This window comes from Gossypium arboreum, chromosome 13, assembly GCF_025698485.1.
Source record: "Gossypium arboreum isolate Shixiya-1 chromosome 13, ASM2569848v2, whole genome shotgun sequence".
NCBI classification, from domain to species: domain Eukaryota; kingdom Viridiplantae; phylum Streptophyta; class Magnoliopsida; order Malvales; family Malvaceae; genus Gossypium; species Gossypium arboreum.
The window spans coordinates 56,218,615-56,241,728 of NC_069082.1; the positions used below are offsets into that span (position 1 = coordinate 56,218,615).

General features: G+C 37.5%; 1 long non-coding RNA gene across 1 annotated transcript; it reads left to right on the plus strand.

Moving 5' to 3' along the window:
• Positions 1-9,860: 9,860 nt before the first annotated feature.
• Positions 9,861-21,290, plus strand: LOC128286501 (uncharacterized). Its single transcript, XR_008277082.1, has 2 exons — positions 9,861-9,902; positions 21,086-21,290. It is a non-coding gene; the product is annotated as an uncharacterized LOC128286501 (long non-coding RNA).
• Positions 21,291-23,114: the final 1,824 nt, after the last annotated feature.

Consider the following 23,114-nt stretch of genomic DNA (forward strand, 5'->3'; position numbering starts at 1 on the left):
TCAGTTCATTTCCAACTCAATGAGCTCGTGTGCTCATTCAACGAGATTAATTCAGCTTAAATAAGCTCGTTTGGGCTCAATTTAATTTCTTTCCACCTCATTCTTTTATCATTCGAATAAATTCAGTATTAGATTTTAATTTACTTAATTTGGTGCAGCTCAAATAATTATTGTTTGCTTTGTGTTTAAAATATGGACATTTTAATTAAATTTAAATGTGTCTTAGTTTGTTGCATATTTAATTATCTAATTAAGTTGTCTAAGCTAGGACAAATTTATTTCTTGTTAAAGTGTCCAGCCAAAATTAATGTGCCTTAGTTCATACATGTCTTTATTGGGTCTTAGGCTGCTATCGAATTTTAATATGTCTTAGTAAAACATGTTATTAATTTGTTACAGCCTATTTTTAATGTGTCTTAAGTTCCAGCCGAATTAATAAGTGGGTTAATATTTCTTAATGCAGCTGAATTAATTTGCCTTAATTCTTTGCAGCTAAATGCATGCAAGGGAGCGGATCCAAGATACATGCTTCAAGTTCATGAATAATTATCTCATTAATTCAGCCAATTTACCAGCACATACATTGTAACGCCCCCATACCCGAGACCATCACCGGAGTCGAGCACAAGGTGTTAACGAACTTAATTCATTAATTAAACAGCTCAAACAATTTATTTTAGAATTTCCAGACCAGCTGGCTAACTGCGTCACAGTCGCTAAAAAAATCATATCTCGAGTTACAAAACTCAAAATCCAATTCCGTAAATTTTTCCTGAAACTAGACTCAGATATCTACTTATTAATTTGTTTCTAGAATTTTTGGTTAGGCCAATTATTACAGTTTATTAGTTAAAGTCTCCCCTATTTCAGGGTTTAGCTACTCTGACCCCTGTGCACTACGAATCAAATTTCTTCCTGTACCGAGATCCAATGGCTATGAAGTTTGTTTCTATTAAAAATATACTCAATAAGGAATCCATACATATAAATTTTTAGTCATAATTATTTTTACACAATTTATGGTGAATTTATAAATTCAGAATAGGGGATCCAGAAATCGCTCTGACCCTGTTTCACCAAAACATAAATATCTCATAAAATAAAACTTTTTTTTACCTATTTTGTTTCTTCCAAATGAAAATATATTCATTAAGATTCAATTACATATTTTATTCATCATCTAATTCTATTTATACTATTTTTAGTGATTTTTCAAATTCATGTCACTACTGCTGTATGACATTGTTTTATAGCCAATTTCACCATTTTATGGTTTTCCATGGAGTAGGTAATACATTAAGCATGCATAACACTAAATATAAATTTTGATTAGCCATTCCAATAGCTAATCATCAACAAGCATTTCCACATCACTCATTCACCATATCATAAGATTATATACACAGAAGGATTATAATGCTATACATGCCATATTCCCAAAATATGCAAGCCACTATATCGAGATGGTCTGTTGATAGTGTGAGCGTGCCTCCGACCGTCCTAATCTCCAAACCGGCTTGTCAAAACTACAAGGAGTGGAAGGGAGGGAGTAAGCATAAATGCTTAGTAAGTTCACATGTAAATAGCAAGTAACATAACCATGCAATAATACGAAGTCCACATTTGCATAGTATTACCAAAGCGTTCATATCATATTTCTCATTCATGATCTTACCATATTATTGTTATATTGAAGTCTCAACCCGAGGGTTAAGTACAGACCTGTACAAAGCATCCGTTCCACAACACTTACCAACTAGTGTAACACCCCTATCCCGTAACTGTTGCCGGAATAGGACGAGACGTTACCAGAAATTAGGAATCGGATCAGAACAGTAAAATTTTGAACCTTTTCTTAAATAAAAGATCATTTATTTATATAACTAATAGACACAAACAAGGATAGAAATTAAAACTTATAAAAGTAAACTTCCATAAGATGCCATATTCGCATGGCTTATATACAATAGTCAAAATATCATTCTATTTATAGTCTATCCTATACATGCCATAAGCTAAGTCCAAATCACATGATTACTACAATAGTAGATAGTGTGACGAAGTGCTAACGATCCTCGAGCTAATAGTAAGAGTCAACGATCTACAAAAATAAACAGAGAAACATAACATTCAAAGTAAGCTTTCATAAGCTTAGTAAGTCTTAAGCAATTTAAGCAGTTGAACTTAAAACAAATCAAATGTTGAAAGCACATAACACTTTAAAGTACAATACTATTTGGTGATTATGCACAAACACATATCATTTTACTCCGTTTATACTCAAACTCATATAAACATAGTATTTACAAAGCTTCGGATTAATGTCAATTCTTTCAAATTTCACTAGTGTATCGTTTCTTACCCACACTTACTTTCAACATTCATAGATAAATAGCATATCGAAAACTATCTTGTAACTTTGCATAATAACTGAATGCACACATATACAAATATACATATGAATTTACAACATCTTTTCATATGCTTCTCATTACACATTCTTAATTCCCTTCAGATCAATCTCACATATAATATATATATATATCACATACCTGAATCACTTAATGTATAATATGAGTTCAATTTATCATCTTAGCATAGGATCTCATAGTCATATACATGCATTATCTATTATACATCTTAATTCAAGTGCAAGCCAAAGATCACAATTTACCTACTATACTCTTATAGTGGCATCGTCAATTATATACTAAAGGAAACTACTTAAAACTTACTTCGGATATATTTGAATGGTTGCGAAATGGCTACTCGGTTACTTTCTCTTTTCCCTTATTCGAAATTGCCCCCATATGCTCTTGAGCTTTTAATTCAACAAATTTTAAACTAATCATTAATCGACTATTCAAATATTATTTTTAGAATATAATACATATATATTCGACTTTCACACATACAGATTATAGTAAGCTTATAAGAAATCAATAAGCAATTCATTAGCGAATTTTTATCAATGTTTACAATATAATCACAATTTCACTATAAGCTGTGTGACACCCCTAATTTGACCCTAGTCGAAAGTGGTTTTGGAACCCCAAAACCGAGTCACAAAAATAATTAGATGTTATATTCTGTGCTTATTGTATGTGGAATTTGTATGTGTGAATATTTCGTGCCTTGATTTTATGAATTAGGTGTTAATTTATAAGAAAGGACCCATGTGATAAGACTTGAAAACGTGATAGGTGAAATTTAAAGTGGCCAAATAATGCATGAGTTATTGACATGAGGGACTTGCATGTCAAATGGACCACTTTTAATTTAGTGGCCAGCCATAATGATGGTTGATAGATATTATATGCATTTTATTTTAGCATGATAATAGTTAATGGCTTTATATTATGAAAGAAAGAATAATTAAAAGAAGGAAAGAGTGATAGAAACAAGGTATGTTCATCTTTCTTTTCCCCATTGCCGTAACTAGTGAAAGAAAAAAGAGAAGAAGAAGCCAAGGCATTCGGCCATGGTTATTTCATAATTCAAAGGTATGTTAATGTGATTTTTATGTAATTGTTTATGAAATTAAATTGATAAGTGTATTGTATAGTTAACCCATGGTTTAAATTCATGAATTATTGAACATATGTGCATTCGGCAATTTCTTAAATTGTGATAATTTGATAGCTTTTGGAAGGTGTTGTTTAGATGTTAAATTTGCTTGTATAATGGCGAATGAGTGTAATGTTAATGAATTGATGGAGTTGTGAGTGTATAAATTTCCTTAGTTGAGGCAAAGCATGTATTCGGCCATGTGAGTAAAATGTTAGATTTTGAACTTTTGAAGTTTTAAATTATAAATGGTTATTAGATGAGCACTAAGCTTGTTAATCTTTGTTTGTGAAGTTGTCAATTGATAACTTAATTAGGAATTGAATATTGTTTATAATTTGAGGTTATTGAAAGTCGAATTAGATGATAAATAACGATCGGCTATTGTGTTTATGTGAATATATATATGCTGAATGTAGTCTTGGATAAGTAAATTTTGATGTATTAGATTGGTAACATGGTTTTGCCGATTGTGAAAATGTGATAAAGGTGCCAAGAAATAATTTAGTAAAGTAAATTGAAATGAAGTTTTGCTGAATGTGTTTATTGGTGTGTGAAAATTTGAATTGTAACGTTAAATCGTTAGTATGTGTTCTATGATTTCCGAATGTGAATTAAGGTAAATAATGTGGAGAAGGGTGAGTTGAGTTGTAAAATTTATGTATATGAATTAGTGGTTAATGGACAATCGGTCAAAGTGGTTAATATGCATTTGTATATGTTATAATGGCGATTGTAATCAAGAATAAAGATGTGAATGAATGGTTGTTAATGAGTTGTCGTATGTTTCTTATTAAGAAAAATTATTAATGTTTGAATCTAAATAAATTAGTTAAGTAATTAAACAAACCAATTTATTTTACCTAGCTCAAGAGCGAAAGGAACTTAACTCGAAAAGGAAAAGCGAAACAAATGGAATAGTCGATTCGTAGTTGTCCGGCGACATTTAAGGTAAGTTCTTAAGTATTTGAGTTTGATTCCTTTGTAAGTCTTAAGTTTTAAAACGGGATGAATATGAATTATGTATATACGTTAAGGTCAATGACTTTTCTAAATGATGGCATATATGATATTATGTTTTAAATATGTGAATGAGAACTTTATAGAGTAAATTGTATAAATCTGCTAGGGACAGCAGCAGTAGCGTGTTTTGGAAAAATTACCATAAATTGTGGGAGTTGAGTTAAAAGCTGGATAAATTATGTAATTAAATCTTGACGCGTCTAGCTTCGTATAAAAGAAATCGTGTAAGTAAAGGGGTTGCCGATAATGAGATTTTCAAAGTTGTGTGAGACAGAGTCAGAATGGCTCCGAAATCCTCTGTTCAGTATTTGGAAAATCATTATAAATCATACAAAAATGATTATAAGATAAAATTTTATGCTTAGACTCCTTAATGAGTGTAGTTTCAAACAAAATAAACAAAAACATATTTTGAATTCTGTACAATGAGAAATTAAATTCTTAGTGAAGAGTAGTCAGAGTAGTCAAGCAGTAAAATAGGGGAAACTTTAAGAAAAATCTGGTATTGATTGGCCAAACCAAAAATTCTGAAAATTTTGTAGATAGAGGATATACGAGTCTATTTTCAGGGAAAATTAACGGCACATAATTTTGAATTTCGTAGCCCTAGTTACAAATAATTTAACGACTGTTGCTCAGGAAAACAACTTGTAGAGAAATTGTGGTCATGTTGTAAACATGGATAAAACTTGTTTTAGTTGCTCATAAGCTATTGATTAAACTCATACGTGAATTCTAAATTGTGATGTTATAAAATGATATATGAGTGTTAGATGGATCTTTGATATTAAAATTTGTGAAATTGTAAGTTTATAAGTATTCGAATATGAAATGATAGTATGGCTTGAAATTGAATTACTCATCGGAAAATGATAGATGTAGATTCAACCAAGACAAAGTGTATACATGAAAGTATATGTGGTATGTGAAGTATATTTGGATAATTGTGATGTGAATACATGAAAATTTATATTTTGATTTAGGATTTTATGTGATGAATGTGAATGTGTATATATGAGATAAGGCCGAATGGCAAATGTGATGAATGTGAACCTGTATATATATGCGTGATAAGGCCGAATGGCCAATGTGATGAATGTGAACATGCGTATGTGTGATAAGGCCGAATGGCCAATGTGATGAATGTGAACATGTGTATGTGTGATAAGGCCGAATGGCCAATGTGATGAATGTGAACATGCATATATGAGATAGGGTCGAATGGCCAATGTGATGAATGTGAACATGTATATATGTGGTAAGGCCGAATGGCTAATGCGAAATGTGTATGAGATAGATATGAGGTAAAGCCGAATGGCTAATGCGAAACGTGTATGAGATGGATATGTGGTAAAGCCAAATGGCTAATGTGAGATATGTATGAGATGTGTATATATATATATATTGTGGCCAAATGACAAACGGTGGAGGGTGTGTTTTATTAGATATTTGATAAGGTAAATGAATTAAAAATATGATAGTCGATGTGAATGTTGTAACATGTGAATAAATATGCATGAAACTCTATGATGTAAACCTCGGATTAAAGACCAGATGACCATATGTGGTGACTATATGCAGGTTAAGACCCGTGACTTCGTGTGGAGATTTCATCGAGCTAAAGGTCCCGCCGATAATCCGAGTAGAGTTTAAAGCTATAAGACTTCATAATAAGAATTACTTATAAATTTATTCAATGCCAAAGGATAAGCAGGTATGTACTCCAAGTTTATATGTGAGCTTGATTTGAACTAAATCATAAGATAGTTATGTGATGCATACGTGAGCAATCTATGAGACTATTCCTATGACAATGTGACATCGGATCGGTGTGAGAGGTTATGTGAAATTATACAATATATCTATGTCACATGAGCTCACTTTCATGTGAAAGTTTATCTGTCTATTGTATATGATGAGATGTGTATATTCGGTAGAGGGATGGTATGCCCGAAGGAAGAGTGAAATAAAAATACGAACAACTATGTTATAATTTGATTGTTATCTGTTGACACTGCTTAAAACTTACTAAGCATTGTAATGCTTACTCCGTTTACTTTGTTTCCTCTGTTTTATAGATCTCATTTGGAAGCTACAGACTCGGGGATCGTTAGCAATTAGTCACACTATCATTATGCACTGCTTGTTACTGTTACGTTTTGAATTATTTTATGGCATGTAAAGAATGGACCAGTGGCCGAAGCATATTTTGGTTAATGTATATAAGCCATGCGAAAATGGCATCTTTTAAATGTGTACTTATAGAAGTTTAAATTGTATTCCTAGCTGTCTTTAGTATTTACCCAAAGGAATGCTCCTTATTTCAGAAAATAAAAAATAAAAAATTTACTATTCTGATATGAGTTTCAAGTTCGGTAATGCCCCTTTACCTATTCCGGTGACGGACACGGGATAGGGGTGTTACAAACTGACTTCCTAAGCAACAGTCACTAAATTATTTATAACTAGGGCTACAAAACTCCAAATCAATTTTTGTAAATTTTTCTTGAAAATAGACTCATTTATCTTTTATCCATAAAATTTTCATAATTTTTGGTTTAGCCAATCAACACCATATTTTTCCTAAAGTTTCCCTTGTTTCACTGTTTGACTAATCTGACCACTTTTTACTACGAAATAAATTTCTCATTGTACAGAATTTACAACATGTTCTTGTTTATTTCATTTGAAACTAGACTCATTAAGGAGTCTAAGCATATAAATTTCATCATTTGACTATTTTTATACGTTTTATAGTGATTTTATAAAAATAGAATAGGGGATCTAGAAGTCATTTTGACTCTGTCCCACATTACTTCAAATATCTCATTATCGGAAATTCTTTTGCTTTTATAGTTTCTTTTATAAGAAACTAGACTCATCAAGCTTTAATTACATGATTTATTCAGCTTCTAACTCAACTCCCACAATTTATGGTGATTTTCAAAAATCACTTTACTGCTGCTGTCCCTAACAGAGTATTACTAATTCACTCTTTCACACATCCTTTGCATACATATTATTTAAACATGTGTATCACCAATCAATTTCATTATATATATATATATATCTATAATTTCACTTAAGCATTCAAATCGAACGTAAATGAAGACATTTTTAATATAACAACCCATCAATTGTATAGGGCATTTAATTTTTAAAATCATACTTAAAATATATTATGTTTTAGACATTGTAAAATCATCAACGATGCAAGTTACTAAATCAGCATAACAACATCACATTCGGATAGTATTATTAACCCAAAATCGACAACTTAATTAACACCAATTGGCGGTATAACAACATCTAAATTTAAGCGTGAAATCAATGATTCGATTGCTACATTTACTAAATAAAACAGCATATATGGTAGTGCATCGAACAATGAATTTAACACATTAGAGACAGACTACATTTACCAAATAAAACAACATAAATGATGATGCTTTGAATAGTGAATCTAACACATTCGAACAGCTTAATTTTAAGCTCACCATTAGGTAATTGGTGAGTGAATAGCATATACAAATGTTGCATTTATAGCATGTTTTAATCAGTTTAAATAAGAGGAATTGAATGCTAAAATTTTCAGCATTCGGACCGCAAATACCTCTTTCAGACAGAGATAAGGTTAACATTTAACAACTAATATTGTAACACCCCGAATTTGGGCCTAGAATTATTGGGCCTTGAGTGTGGGTCCGTAAGGAGGTGATATATAGGTATTTAATTGTGTAATGAAATGACACAATTAAATGTCCGCTTTGGTGGTTAATGGCCCTGAGAAGTGTTAGAGAAATCTTGGGTTCAAACTTGGGCTTTAGCAAAAAATTTTGGTATTAAGTGAAAAAAAAACCTGGATGCTTGGATGAGGGTTTTGAAATTATTGTGTTAAATAAATGACACAAAAAGCCTTGTGGCTTAGTGGCAAGTAGCGTGTGGAGCATTTAAGGGGAGGCATAGGTTCGAATCCCATGGCAAGCAAAGAGCATTTATTTTGCTAACAGGGGGCGGCAAGAGTTGGTGTTGAATTTAAACTCTAATGTTGGAGGGATCCCACATCAGGAAGCTAATATAAGAGTGGTTGTGAAGCTGGCTTTTGTAACATCCTGATTTTCGGGTTTTCCGTGATTCTTGATATTTTAAGTAAATTTCTAAAATTTGGTAGGTGATGATGGAATTCATAATTTGAGTGTGTAAATGGGCTTATGGAAGGCCCATGAGTTGGCCAAAACCCGGTGGAATTTTTAAATTTTGGACTTAGGAGTTAGGGGTTCTGGCTAGGTGCCCTTATATTAAGTTGTGGGTAAAGTGTATCACAAAAAGATCCTCTGGCAAAGTGGCTAACTGACGCCACTAAGCTCCTAAAAAGGTGGCGTCTGGGCATAGAGGAAGACCTGGGTTCGATTCCTGTGTTGGCAAATAAGAGTATTTATTTTGTGTGCGGGAAGGGTAAGTGTTGGAACTTAAGTGGATTACGTAAGAGGAGAGTTGGATCAAGTCAAATGCATAAATTAAGGAGGGATAAGGGAGAGATTTTAGGGATGTGATATGGAGATAGAGTTGGCGAATAAGGGAGATTGGAGAGGGATTTTCAAAGGGGCATTAGGTTAGTAATTTGGCATTAGGGTCTTAGTTGTGCCGATTTCTTCTTTGGTGTGTAGCCTTTTTCTCTCTTTTCTTTTCCAGCTGAATCTACCTCCTCCTATTCATTTTCTTCCTTTTCTTCTTTCAAATCAGCCCACTATTTCCTCCATTCACCATTGTTTCTTTCCCTTATCTCTATTTTTGCCGAAGTGCCGCAAAAAAGCCGAAATCAGTGAAGATAGGGGGTGCCAATTCTTTGTGACCAGCAACCTTTTTCTTCCTTTTCAATAGTTGGCGTTCGGTTCCTTTACCTTTTAGGCATCCCGATTCAAGAGGAGAAAGACTGTGGTAAGTGTTCAAACCCTAAACAATTCCTAGTGTAGCTTTGGCCAAAAGCCGAAACCTCTCTAGTTTAGGGAGGTGGCCGAATGTGGGTATAGGCCTTATGGGGTCTTCTTTTAACATTTTTGTGGTTTATTTAGTGGAGGAGCAGCAAGGTGTAGTGTCGACTTGGAGTAGCTTGGATCACCGGAGTAGCTAGGCCTAGTCATCAATCGCGACAAAGGTAAGGTGCCTAAGGCCATTATGGATGGTGGCCGAATGTGTAAGTGTTACTATTGGAAAGTTCTTGATTTGGTTCAATTATTGCGAGCTGATCTATTTAACAATTGATTATAGGATAAATCGCATAGGAGATCTCGTCAAGGAATATCGCAAATCAGGTGTGTAATGAACCCTTTCATAGCTTAAAGCGATAAAATGCCGAAAAGACGAAATATCGAAATTCTGGCATTTCGAGGACTTGTGAGCAAGCGAACACTCACTAGTTAGTTAGAATCGATGAGACGGTGATCGAGAACGATGGAAACGGTAAGAATGTGATTTTTGGCGTTCTTGGTAAGTTGGGCCTCGAGGGGCCGAAGTGGGGCCCATTGGGCTTTTGGGCCCATTTGGGTAAAATTGGTAGAAAACGGAAATCATTATATGGCATGATAAGACCGTTAAAACCGTTATGGAATATAGGCTAAATGGGCCTAGATGACGAAATTGGCTAAGTAGGGCCCATTAGGGTTTTAGGCCCAATAACTCGATTTCGCTAAAATGGGCCGTAATCACTGTTTTGCACCCATGGATTGTTAGTAATCGTTAATGAACATGGAAACCCTAATTTTTGGTAAAATTATGAGATTACCCTTATACCATGAAAATGACCGTTTTGCCCTAGGTAAAAATGACCATTATACCCCTAAGGTTTATGTATGATTTTAATACATGGGATTTTGATAAATATGGTATGTATGAGATGCACATGACATGTATGATATGCACACGATATGTATGATATGCACATGATGTAATCATAACTGCATTGGGTTGGGTTTTATATGGATGGAGGAAGTGAAAAAGGGCTTATGCCCCGCTTATCAAAAGGGCTTATGCCCTGCTTATCAAAAGGGCTTATGCCCCGATTATAAAAGGGCTTATGCCCCGCTTATTGAAAGGGCTTTGGCCCTGATTATTAAAAGAGGCTAGGCCTCCGGTTATATGATAAAGCACTATCTTTGCCAAAGGAGAGTTTGGCGGGGTGGGTCGAGTTAATCCCACATGGTGTGTTGGTTGGTACGGGTGGAGAGTAGCGGATGGTGGGTTGAGTAGTCTCCCAAATGGGTTGCATTCTTTCATTGAAATTATATGTGACATTGAAATGGGCCTAAGGGCCATACTGCTTCTGATAAAAGGCTTGACCCGAGAGTAGGAAAGTTGAAAAGGCTTGACCCAAGAATATGAAATATGAAAAGGCTTGACCCATGATATGAAATATGAAATATGAAAAGGGCTACTGCCCGATGCATGATTGAGATTGGATTTGGGCTTAGACCCAACAGTCGTTGTTGTTTTGGGCTCGAAGGGGCTTGTTGCACATCGAGTTTCCAAACTCACCCCTTTCCTTAACCTTGCAGTGAGCCTTGATTTGGGGACTTGGGTGGAGGGATTCAGAGTGGCCACGATGATCGTCTTGGGCTTTAAATAAAGTGTTGGTTTCCGTTTAATTTCCTTTAACTATTATTTATTTTCGGGTTGTAATAAGGCCAATTTTAACTTTTCTTTTATTTCTTTTCGGGATTATTTTAATTTTAATAACTTTAAAATTGGTTAATTATTATTCAAATGGGCTAGACTTAGGACGTGTTTTCAAAATGATACTTGTTTTCAAATTATCTCAACACCACGATTCATCGGTTAATCAAAGACGTCCACTTAAACGAATTTAAACTCGAAATGACAAAGTGTGGCTATGGTTGTGGGCATGTCTAGGATTGGATCCAATTAAAGAGCTTGGTACTTAGCGACCTTCATGGCTCACCTCCTCTGCCTCGGATACCTACCTAGTGCTTAGCTTCCATACACTTTGTTAACTCAACAAAATATATGATTTTAAAACACTAATAACGGAACGTGGGTTTTTCAACTCCAATGTGGCACGTCAGATTTGGCCATAACGTCTGGCCGGGTTTGGGGTGTTACATTTAGTGGTATCGAGCTAAGTTGCAACAACTTCGGTGTGGATCGGTCCAAAATTTTTCAAAAATTTAGGCCTAAGAAGGGTATTTTGGAAATGGTTTCAAAAGTTCATTTTAAGGATGTTTTATGGAGAATATATGTTAAAAAGGTACCAATTTTTCTGTTTTAAACCAAGAGTTCAAAATAAAGGAGTCTTCAAATCAAAGTTTTCAATTTCTATTTTCGATAATCAAAAACATGGTTTTTAAGTTCTAAATGGATTGGACAAAGAAGTGGCGCACTGAATCCCCGGCACCAAGTCTGTAAGTATATTTTCCTTGCAATATATGATATTGATATGATATTAAGAATAGTGCTGAGACCCTACTATGATACTTTAGCTAGGGTAGAGCTGTAAACGGTAGGAATGAGACGGTAGCTAGGCTACGATGATACTGAAAACAATCCTTGAACCGCTATATCTACATAAGACATTTTCATAATAAGCAATGGAGCGTTATACTAATTTCATAAAATTCAAATCGATAATTCGATATGAGTACTAGAGGAGCTCAGTGGGCGAGGCCGGGACGTGGTCGCGAAGGGTGCAAGTGAATCTTCATCCTCGGGGCATAGGCCACCGAGGAGCCACCGTGCCGCAAGCAACGGAGACCGGGTCTTATGATCGGGTGCGGGGATGACGCTTTATCCCAAGCCATGTTAAGGGTTTTAGAAAGAGTGGTGGAGCTAGTCTTGGGGCGGTGAATAGGGGTCTATATCGGAGCGACTCAAGACCAACGGAGCGTAAGTATTTAGGGTGTGTCCGGTGGCCCCGAATGTGGTAGAATATTGGTGGAGGTAATAGAACGGATCATGGACGACCTAGACGCTTTCGATGGAGCAAAAGTGAAAGGAGGCGTGTCATTTGCTACGTGATGAGGCATATCGATGGTGGATCACCGTAAGGAGAGTACCCCAATTGAGCAAGTAACACGGGAATTGTTCAAAAGCGCTTTAACGGGAGGTATGTTGGAGCAAGCTATGTGGATGCTCGTCGAAGGAATTCTTGAATCGACTCAAGGTGATCGGTATGTAGCAGTATGAGGCGAAATTTTTGAGGCCGAGTCGATATGCTAGTGGTATAGTGGCAATCAATATGAGCGCATGTCCACTTCGAGGATGGTCTCCGCGATGAGCTTAGGATATTGATAGCTCCATAGAGGGAGCGTGGTTTCTTGTTTTGGTAGAAAAGGCTAAGATAGCTGAGGAGGTGAAGCTGAGTGAGCGATGAATCGTGAGAAGGATCGACCCGATTCAAGAGGATTTCGCACCCTCGAGTGCCACTAATCGAATCTGTTAAAAGAGAAGGATGGAGGAACCGGTTCGAGCGCCCGATAATACTATAGACCGCAGAGCTGCGGTGGACCGTGGTAGGGTGCATATGGGGAGTCTTTGAAACGAATGGAGCATGTTTTCGATGTGGGTCAAAGGAGCATAAGTTCAGAGAGTGTCCTCGGAGGACAGCTCAGGAGCTAGCGGCAGAGCAAAGGGATGTCCAACCACGGCGAGGAGGACCACCACCACAGAGGGGTCGTGGGCAAGGTAGAGGTGGCAATGGTAATGGACGAGGACGTGGGGCACCTGGCAGAGGTGCTGGACATGCTGAAGCTCGACAACCGGCGTTGGTTTATGCTGCACGACATCGTGAGGAGGGTGACGCTCCTGATGTTATAACTGGTACGTTCTTCATTCATAGCATGCCTTACACTGCTTTGATTGATGTGGGTTCCACCCACTCGTATGTTGCTTGTGATGTATCTGGGGCTTTGGATGTGCTTCCTGAGAAGACTGTGAGTGGGGTATCAGTAATAAGTCCATTGGGACATTCGGTTAAGGTAGATAAATTTTTAGGGCGATGATCAGTTAGTGACACAAGATAAAATCTTTGAAGGAGATTTGATGGAGCTGCCATTTCAGGATTTTGATCTTATTTTGGGAATGGATTGGTTAGTTAAGCACAAGGCGACGTTGGATTGTGCTGCAAAGAGGATGGTACTAAGAACTGCCGAAGATGAGGAGATAATGGTCATAGGGGAACGAATGGATTATTTATCCAATGTTGTTTCGGCGTTAAGAGCCGAGAAGTTGATCCGGAAAGGTTGTGAGGCGTACTTGGCCTTTGTAAGTCAAACGGGACTTGAGGAGATAACGGTGGAGTCGGTTAGGACTATTAGGGAATTTCAGGATGTATTCCCAGATGAACTTCCTGGATTACCCCCGAACAGAGAAGTCGAGTTTGGAATCGACTTACTACCTGTAACAGCTCCTGTGTCCATTGCGCCTTATCGGATGGCACCAAAGGAGTTGGTAGAATTGAAAGCTCAGATTCAAGAGCTGCTGGATAGAGGGTTTATAAGACCAAGTGTTTCTCCGTGGGGTGCACCGGTGCTGTTCGTAAAGAAGAAAGATGGGACTATGCGAATGTGTATTGACTATCGGCAGTTGAATAAGCTGACTATCAAGAACAAGTATCCGTTACCAAGAATCGATGATTTGTTTGACCAATTAAAAGGAGCCTCGGTGTTTTCTAAGATTGACCTTCGGTCGGGATATCATCAATTAAGAGTTAAAGAGGGGATATTTATAAGGCGGCGTCAGAATCGACATACGGACATTACGAGTTTCGGTAATGCCATTTGGGTTGACTAATACAATGGCATTCATGGATTTGATGAATCGGGTATTCCAGCCATACTTGGATCGGTTCGTAGTCGTTTTTATTGATGATATCTTGGTGTATTCGGAAACGGAAGAGAAGCATGATGAGCATCTTCGTGTAGTGCTGCAAGTGTTAAGGGAGAAGCAACTTTATGCAAAGTTTAGTAAGTGCGAGTTTTGGCTGAAGGAAGTTACCTTCTTGGGGCATGTTGTGTCTGCTGAAGGGATCAAGGTGGACCCTCGAAAGATTGAAGCCATTTTGGAATGGAAGCCACCAAGTCGATAATGAAATTGAAGTTTTACGGGGTGGCGACATCAAGACAAGATTAAGGTAATCGAAAAGAGGTTAAAAGAGGCGGCGGATCGACAAAAGTCTTATGCCGATCTGAAGCGTAAGGATATTGAATATGCGGTAGGAGACATGGTCTTTTTGAAAGTTTCACCTTGGAAGAAGATCTTGAGATTTGGTAAGAAGGGTAAGTTGAGCCCACGGTTTATTGGGCCTTATCAATCATTAAGCGGATAGGGCGGTGGCTTATCGCCTAGAGTTACCTCGAGCTGGATAGCATTCACGATGTCTTCCATGTGTCCATGCTAAGGCGATATCGATCGACCCAACTCATATCGTGCGATTCACGTAAATTGAGGTGCAATCGGATTTGACCTTTGAAGAGGAACTGTGCAAATACTTGATCGTGATGTCAAGGTGTTGAGAAGGAGGTCATCCGTTGGTGAAGGTACTTTGGAGGAACCATGGAAAGGAAGAAGCTACTTGGGAGACCAAGAGGCAATGCGTCGTGATACCCTCAACTGTTTGGACGAGTAAATTTCGAGGCCGAAATTTCTTTAAGGAGGGTAGAGTTGTAACATCCCCGATTTTCGGGTTTTCATGATTCTTGATATTTTAAGTAAATTTCTAAAATTTGGTAGGTGATGATGGAATTCATAATTTGGGTGTGTAAATGGGCTTATGGAAGGCCCATGAGTTGGCCAAAACCGGTGGAATTTTTAAATTTTGGACTTAGGAGTTAAGGGTTACGCTAGGTGCTCTTATATTAAGTTGTGGGTAAAGTGTATCACAAAAAGATCCTCTGGCAAAGTGGCTAACTGACGCCACTAAGCTCCTAAAAAGGTGGTGTCTGGGCATAGAGGAAGACACAGGTTCGATTCCTGTGTTGGCAAATAAGAGTATTTATTTTTGTGTGCGGGGAAGGGTAAGTGTTGGAACTTAAGTGGATTACGTAAGAGGAGAGTTGGATCAAGTCAAATGCATAAATTAAGGAGGGATAAGGGGAGAGATTTTAGGGATGTGATATGGAGATGGAGTTGGCCGAATAAGGGAGATTGGAGAGGGGATTTTCGGCAAAGGGGCATTAGGTTAGTAATTTCGGCATTAGGGTCTTAGTTGTGCCGATTTCTTCTTTGGTGTGTAGCCTTTTCTCTCTTTTCTTTTCGAATCTACCTCCCTCCTATTTATTTTTCTTCCTTTTCTTCTTTCAAATCAGCCCACTATTTCCTCCATTCACCATTGTTTCTTTCCCTTATCTCTATTTTTGCCAAGTGCTTAAAAAAGCAAATCGATGAAGATAGGGGTGCCGATTCTTTGTGACCAGCAACCTCTTTCTTCCTTTTCAATAGTTGGCGTTCGGTTCCTTTACCTTTTAGGCATCCCGATTCAAGAGGAGAAAGACGTGTAAGTGTTCAAACCCTAAACAATTCCTAGTGTAGCTTTGGCCAAAAGCGAAACCTCTCTAGTTTAGGGAGGTGGCGAATATGGGTATAGGCCTTATGGGGTCTTCTTTTAACATTTTGTGGTTTATTTAGTGGAGGAGCAGCAAGGTGTAGTGTCGACTTGGAGTAGCTTGGATCACCGGAGTAGCTAGGCCTAGTCATCAATCGCGACAAAGGTAAGGTGCCTAAGGCCATTATGGATGGTGGCGAATGTGTAAGTGTTAATATTGGAAAGTTCTTGATTTGGTTCAATTATTGCGAGCTGATCTATTTAACAATTGATTATAGGAGAAATCGCATAGGAGATCTCGTCAAGGAATATCGCAAATCGGTGTGTAACGAACCCTTTCATAGCTTAAAGCGATAAAATGTTAAAAAGCGAAATGCCAAATTCGGCATTTCGAGGACTTGTGAGCAAGTTTAACGCTCACTAGTTAGTTAGAATCGATGAGACGGTGATCGAGAATGATGGAAACAGTAAGAATGTGATTTTGGCGTTCTTGGTAAGTTGGGCCTCGAGGGGAAGTGGGGCCCATTGGGCTTTCGGCCCATTTGGGTAAAATTGGTAGAAAACGGAAATCATTATATGGCATGATAAGACTGTTAAAACCGTTATGGAATATAGGCTAAATGGGCCTAGATGACGAAATTGGCTAAGTAGGGCCCATTAGGGTTTTAGGCCCAATAACTCGATTTCGCTAAAAATGGGCCGAATCACTGTTTGCACCCATGGATTGTTAGTAATCGTTAATGAACATGGAAACCCTAATTTTGGTAAAATTATGAGATTACCCTTATACCATGAAAATGACCGTTTGCCCCTAGGTAAAATGACCATTATACCCCTAGGGTTTATGTATGATTTTAATACATGGGATTTTGATAAATATGGTATGTATGAGATGCACATGACATGTATGATATGCACACGATATGTATGATATGCACATGATGTAATCATAACGCATTGGGTTGGGTTTTATATGGATGGAGGAAGTGAAAAGGGCTTATGCCCTGATTATCAAAAGGGCTTATGCCCCATTATCAAAAGGGCTTATGCCCCGATTATAAAAGGGCTTATGCCCTGATTATTGAAAGGGCTTTGGCCCTGATTATTAAAAGAGGCTAGGCCTCGGTTATATGATAAAGCAACTATGCCGCCAATTGGAGAGTTCGGCGGGGTGGGTCGAGTTAATCCCACATGGTGTGTTGGTTGGTACGGTGGAGAGTAGCGGATGGTGGGTTGAGTAGTCTCCCCAAATGGGTTGCATTCTTTCATTGAAATTATATGTGACATTGAAATGGGCCTAAGGGCCATACTGTTTCTGATAAAGGCTTGACCCGATGGTAGGAAACTTAAAAAGGCTTGACCCGATAATATGAAATATGAAAAGGCTTGCCCAAGATTATGAAATATGAAATATGAAAAGGGCTACTGACCCGAGGCATGATTGAGATTGGATTCGGGCTTAGACCCAACAGTCGTTGTTGTTTTGGGCTCGAAAGGGCTTGTTGCACATCGAGTTTCCAAACTCACCCCCTTTCCTTAACCTTGCGGTGAGCCTTGATTTGGGGACTTGGGCGGAGGGATTTAGAGTGGCCACGGTGATCGTCTTGGGCTTTAAATAAATTGTTGGTTTCGCTTAATTTCCTTTAACTATTATTTATTTTCGGGTTGTAATAAGGCCAATTTTAACTTTTCTTTTATTTCTTTTCGGATTATTTTAATTTTAATAACTTTAAAATTGGTTAATTATTATTCAAATGGGCTAGACTTAGGGCGTGTTTTCAAAATGATACTTGTTTTCAAATTATCTCAACACCACGATTCATCGGTTAATCAAAGACGTCCACTTAAACGAATTTAAACTCGAAATGAACAAGTGTGGCTATGGTTGTGGGCATGTCTAGGATTGGATCCAATTAAAGAGCTTGGTACTTAAGCAGCCTTCATGGCTCACCTCCTCTGCCTCGGATACCTACCTGGTGCTTAGCTTCCATACACTTTGTTAACTCAACAAAATATATGATTTTAAAACACTAATAACGGAACGTGGGTTTTTCAACTCCAATGTGGCACGTCAGATTCGGCCATAACGTCTGGGCCGGGTTTGGGGTGTTACAGCTTTAAATAGAGGGAACCATGAAGAGAGTAAATGTACCTTTCTTGGCTGATCCCTTTCGCTGTATGGCGTGCTCGTTTGGGTTGGGCGTCGGCTAAGAGTGCTCGGAGCGTGGATTAACTCCAGTCTCCTATCAGGTGTGTATTTCTTACTACTCTAGCTGTAGGATGGCTACTTCGGGCCGCGATGGGCCGAAAGGGGCCATGTGGGCCCAATGGGCCTACGGGCCCAATTGGATAAGTTGTTTGATTGTGTAGTAAATATTGGATTAGGCTAGGTGAATCGCATATCTGTGGCTAGGTTTGAGCTAAAAGGGCCACACGAGCGTGTGGGCCCATTTGGGCCGAGAATGGGCTTTAGAGCCATTAGTATTGTTATCCATGTTTAGAATACTTTAGTTTACTAAAATTACCGAAATACCCTTAGTTTGTAAAAATACTAAAATACCCTCGATTTGTAAAATTACTAAAATACCTTCGACTTGTAAAATTACCAAAGTACCCCCGATTTACAGAACTATCATTTTACCCCCGATTTACATAATTACCGTTTTACCCTCGATTTACAAAATTACCGTTTTACCCTCGATTTACAGAATTACTGTTTTACCCTCGATTTATAAAATTACCGTTTTACCCTTGATTTACAGAATTATTATTTTACCCTCGATTTACAAAATTATCGTTTTACCGTCGATTTATAGAATTACTATTTTACCCTTGATTTACAGAATTACTATTTTACCCTTGATTTACAAAGTTACAGAAATACCCTTGACTTTCTAAAAATTATAGAAATACCATTGGTTTACAAAATTACTGAAATACCCTTGGTTTGTAGATTTACCAAAACACCCTTGTAGGATGAAATGACTAAAATACCCCTATTAGGTAAAAAGACCGTAAAGCCCCCTGTAGGGTAAAGTGACCGTAAAGCCCTGTAAGGTAAAGTGACCGTAATACCCCTGTATGGTAAAATGACGAATATGCCCTTATGTTTCGTATGACTGATGTGCTTAGGATTTACATATATTGATATTGGATTAGTTAAGTTTGAGTGATGTGGTGGTTATCGAGGCGATTGATTTTGGAAGCGTTTCAACTTCAACCCATAACGGTGTGTACTAACCCTCTAAATAGCTTAGATTAATATTTCTTTGAAAACCAAAAGCTTCATATTTTAGTGATTCGGGAATTAATATTTAGATCTATTTTCTACGCACGTTTAAGTTGGATTCACAATGGATATGGGGTAGGAAGGTATTTGGAACGTTCTTCAATGAGTAGATCTCTTGGTAAGTATTCGAACCTTCTTTCCATTTGTATCTTGTGGTTTAAGAAAAGCTGAAAACCCCTCGTCGACTAAGGCTAAAAGGGTTTTGGTGTTATTTGGTTTGTTGGTACTAGTGAGGATTAAAGGCTACCGATCGAGGAGTGTGTGAAAAGCTTGGATCATCGGAGTGACTAAATCTAGTCATCAACTTCGGCAAAGGTATGAACCCAAGGGCCATTGTGGATGGTGGCCGAATGTGTAAGTGATGATAATAGGTAGTTTTCGATTTGGTAATATTAACATGGTCTAATCTATAAGTGGTTGATTATAGGAGAAATCGCATAGGAGATCTCGTCAAGGAATATCGCAAATCGGTGTGTAACGAACCCTTTTCATAGCTTAAAGCGATAAAATGCGAAAAGTCGAAATGTCAAATCCGGCATTTCGAGGACTTCAGAGCAAGCTTAACGCTCACTAGTTAGTTAGAATCGATGAGACGATGATCGAGAACGATGGAAACGGTAAGAATGTGATTTTTGGCGTTCTTGGTAAGTTGGGCCTCGAGGGGCCGAAGTGGGGCCCATTGGGCTTTCGGGCCCATTTGGGTAAAATTGGTAGAGAACGGAAATATGTTAAATTGCATGTTAAGACTGTTAATATTGTTATGGATATAGGCTAAATGGGCCTAGATGACAAAATCAGCTGAGTAGGGCCCATTAGGGGTTTTAGGCCCAATAACTCGATTTCGCTAAAAATGGGCCAGAATCACTGTTTGCACCCATGGATTGTTAGTAATCGTTAATGAACATGGAAACCCTAATTTTGGTAAAATTATGAGATTACCCTTATACCATGAAAATGACCGCTTTGCCCCTAGGTAAAAATGACCATTATACCCCTAGGGTTTATGTATGATTTTAATACATGGGATTTTGATAAATATGGTATGTATGAGATGCACATGACATGTATGATATGCACATGATATGTATGATATGCACATGATGTAATCATAACTGCATTGGGTTGGGTTTTTATATGGAGGGAGGAAGTGAAAAAGGGCTTATGCCCGAGTTATCAAAAGGGCTTATGCCCTAGTTATAAAAGGGCTTATGCCCCAGTTATTGAAAGGGCTTTTGCCCCAGTTATTAAAAGAGGCTAGGCCTCCAGTTATATGATAAAGCAGCTATGCTGCCAGGGGAGAGTTTGGCGTGGTGGGTCGAGTTAATCCCACATGGTGTGTTGGTTGGTACGGTGGAGAGTAGCGGATGGTGGGTTGAGTAGTCTCCCAAATGGGTTGCATTCTTTCATTGAAATTATATGTGACATTGAAATGGGCCTAAGGGCCATACCGTTTCTGATAAAGGCTTGCCCAAGAATATGAAATATGAAAAGGCTTGCCCAGTGTTATGGAATATGAAACATGAAAGGGCTATGGCCCAAGATATGTTGAGATTGGATTTGGGCTTAGACCCAACAGTCGTTATTGTTTTGGGCTCTGAAAGGGGCTTGTTGCACACTGAGTTTCCAAACTCACCCCCCTTTCCTTAACCTTGCAGGTGAGCCTTGATGTGGGGACTTGGGCCGGAGAGGATTCAGAGTGGCCACGGTGATCATCTTTGGGCTTTTAAATAAGTGTTGGTTTTCATTTAATTTCCTTTAATTATTATTTATTTTTGGGTTGTAATAAGGCCAATTTTAACTTTCCTTTTATTTCTTTTCGGAATTATTTTAATTTTAATAACTTTAAAAATTGGTTAATAATTATTCAAATGGGCTAGACTTAGGACGTGTTTTCAAAATGATACTTGTTTTCAAAATATCTTAACACCACGATTAATCGATTTATCAAAGACGTCCACTTAAACAAATTTAAACTCGATATAACAAAGTGTGGCTATGGTTGTGGGCATGTCTAGGATTGGATCCAATCAAAGAACTTGGTACTTAAGTAGCCTTCATGGCTCACCTCCTCTGTCTCGGATACCTACCTGGTGACCAGCTTCCATACACTTTGTTAACTCAACAAAATATATGGTTTTTAAAACACTAAAACGGAACATGGGTTCTCAACTCCAATGTGGCACGTCAAATTCGGCCATAACGTCTGGGCCGGGTTTGGGGTGTTACAAATATTTTTCCTTATTTACAACAGCAGCAGACCAATTACACCAGAATTTAATGCATTTTCAATACAACAACTACATGTCAAGAAATAGACATTCATGCGTGATTTCAACAAAGAACTTATGCATTTATTCGTCAAAATTTTCCTTCACTTCTAATCTGCAGATTTTGCTAAAAATAACATGTATTTTAAGCTACTAAACTCTACTTAACAAATCCTATTAGCGAACATTACTTGCATGTAATAAATATATTTTAAACATAAAAAATTTTACAAAGTTTCCTTTGAAGAACTTCTTGAACAGCAATGAGCCCACCCTTGAACGATATCCTTCCTCTTCTTGTCGCTCTTCGAATTTCTTATGGAACCAGCTCTAATTGAGCTCAAAATTAACATGCAATAGCTTTCCTCTTCCTTCTAATTTAGCTCCCCAAATAACCCATATTTAAAACATGGAATAGGTAGCATTCAAACCAATCATCCAAACTATGCATAATTTTTCAAGAATTTCTTTGTACTTACCTCATTATAGCCATCACCTAAGCTGAAAATTTAAGCAAAAATTTCCTTCTTCCTCCCTTCAAGCTACGGCAATGGAGGAGTAAAAATGGATTCCCCTTGGTTTTTCCTCCCACTAACTCTTTATCTTATTTTATATATTAAAATGCTAATATAAAACACATATAACATATATTAATCAATATCATGGCCGGCCACTAAAAAAAAATGGCTAATTTGACATGCAAGTCCACCTTTTTGACAACATGCATTAATAGACCACTTTACAATTTAGCTATCATATTTCACAATTGTCTCACATAAGTCCTATTTAATAAATTTCACATTCAAATAACAAAATTTAAGGTATGTATCTTTCACACATGCATGTTCACATACAATAAGCATAAAATATAACGGTTAATTATTTTTATGACTCGATTTTGTGGTCCCGAAACCACTTTCCGACTAGGGTCAAATTAGGGCTGTCACAACTAGTCACTTTCATATTGAGAATTCTTCCATTTCACTAGAACTTTACCCGTTGAACACAATCAGAATATAATTCGGATACACGGATTTCATGCACGTAAGTGCCATACCCACAGCTAGACAAACTCAATAGCCTACGGAAATTATGTAGCCAAGCTACCATGTAACCCGCCCATAAGTGAACTCAGACTCAACTCAACGAGCTGGGCGTTCGCATCCATAAGTGAACTCAAACTCAACTCAACGAGCTCGAATGCCTAGTTACATCTCACGAACTCGGACTCAACTCAACAAGTTCGGAACTCAAATATCCTAGTAACATGTCACTTGTATTGTAATCTATTTCCAAGGTTCAAACGAGATTTTTCCTCAATGACACATCTTTACCCTCTTCACGGAATGTCGAAACCGATACTCGGTAGCAATTCATATTTAACAAGTAGCACACATAATTTGCATAATATTTCATG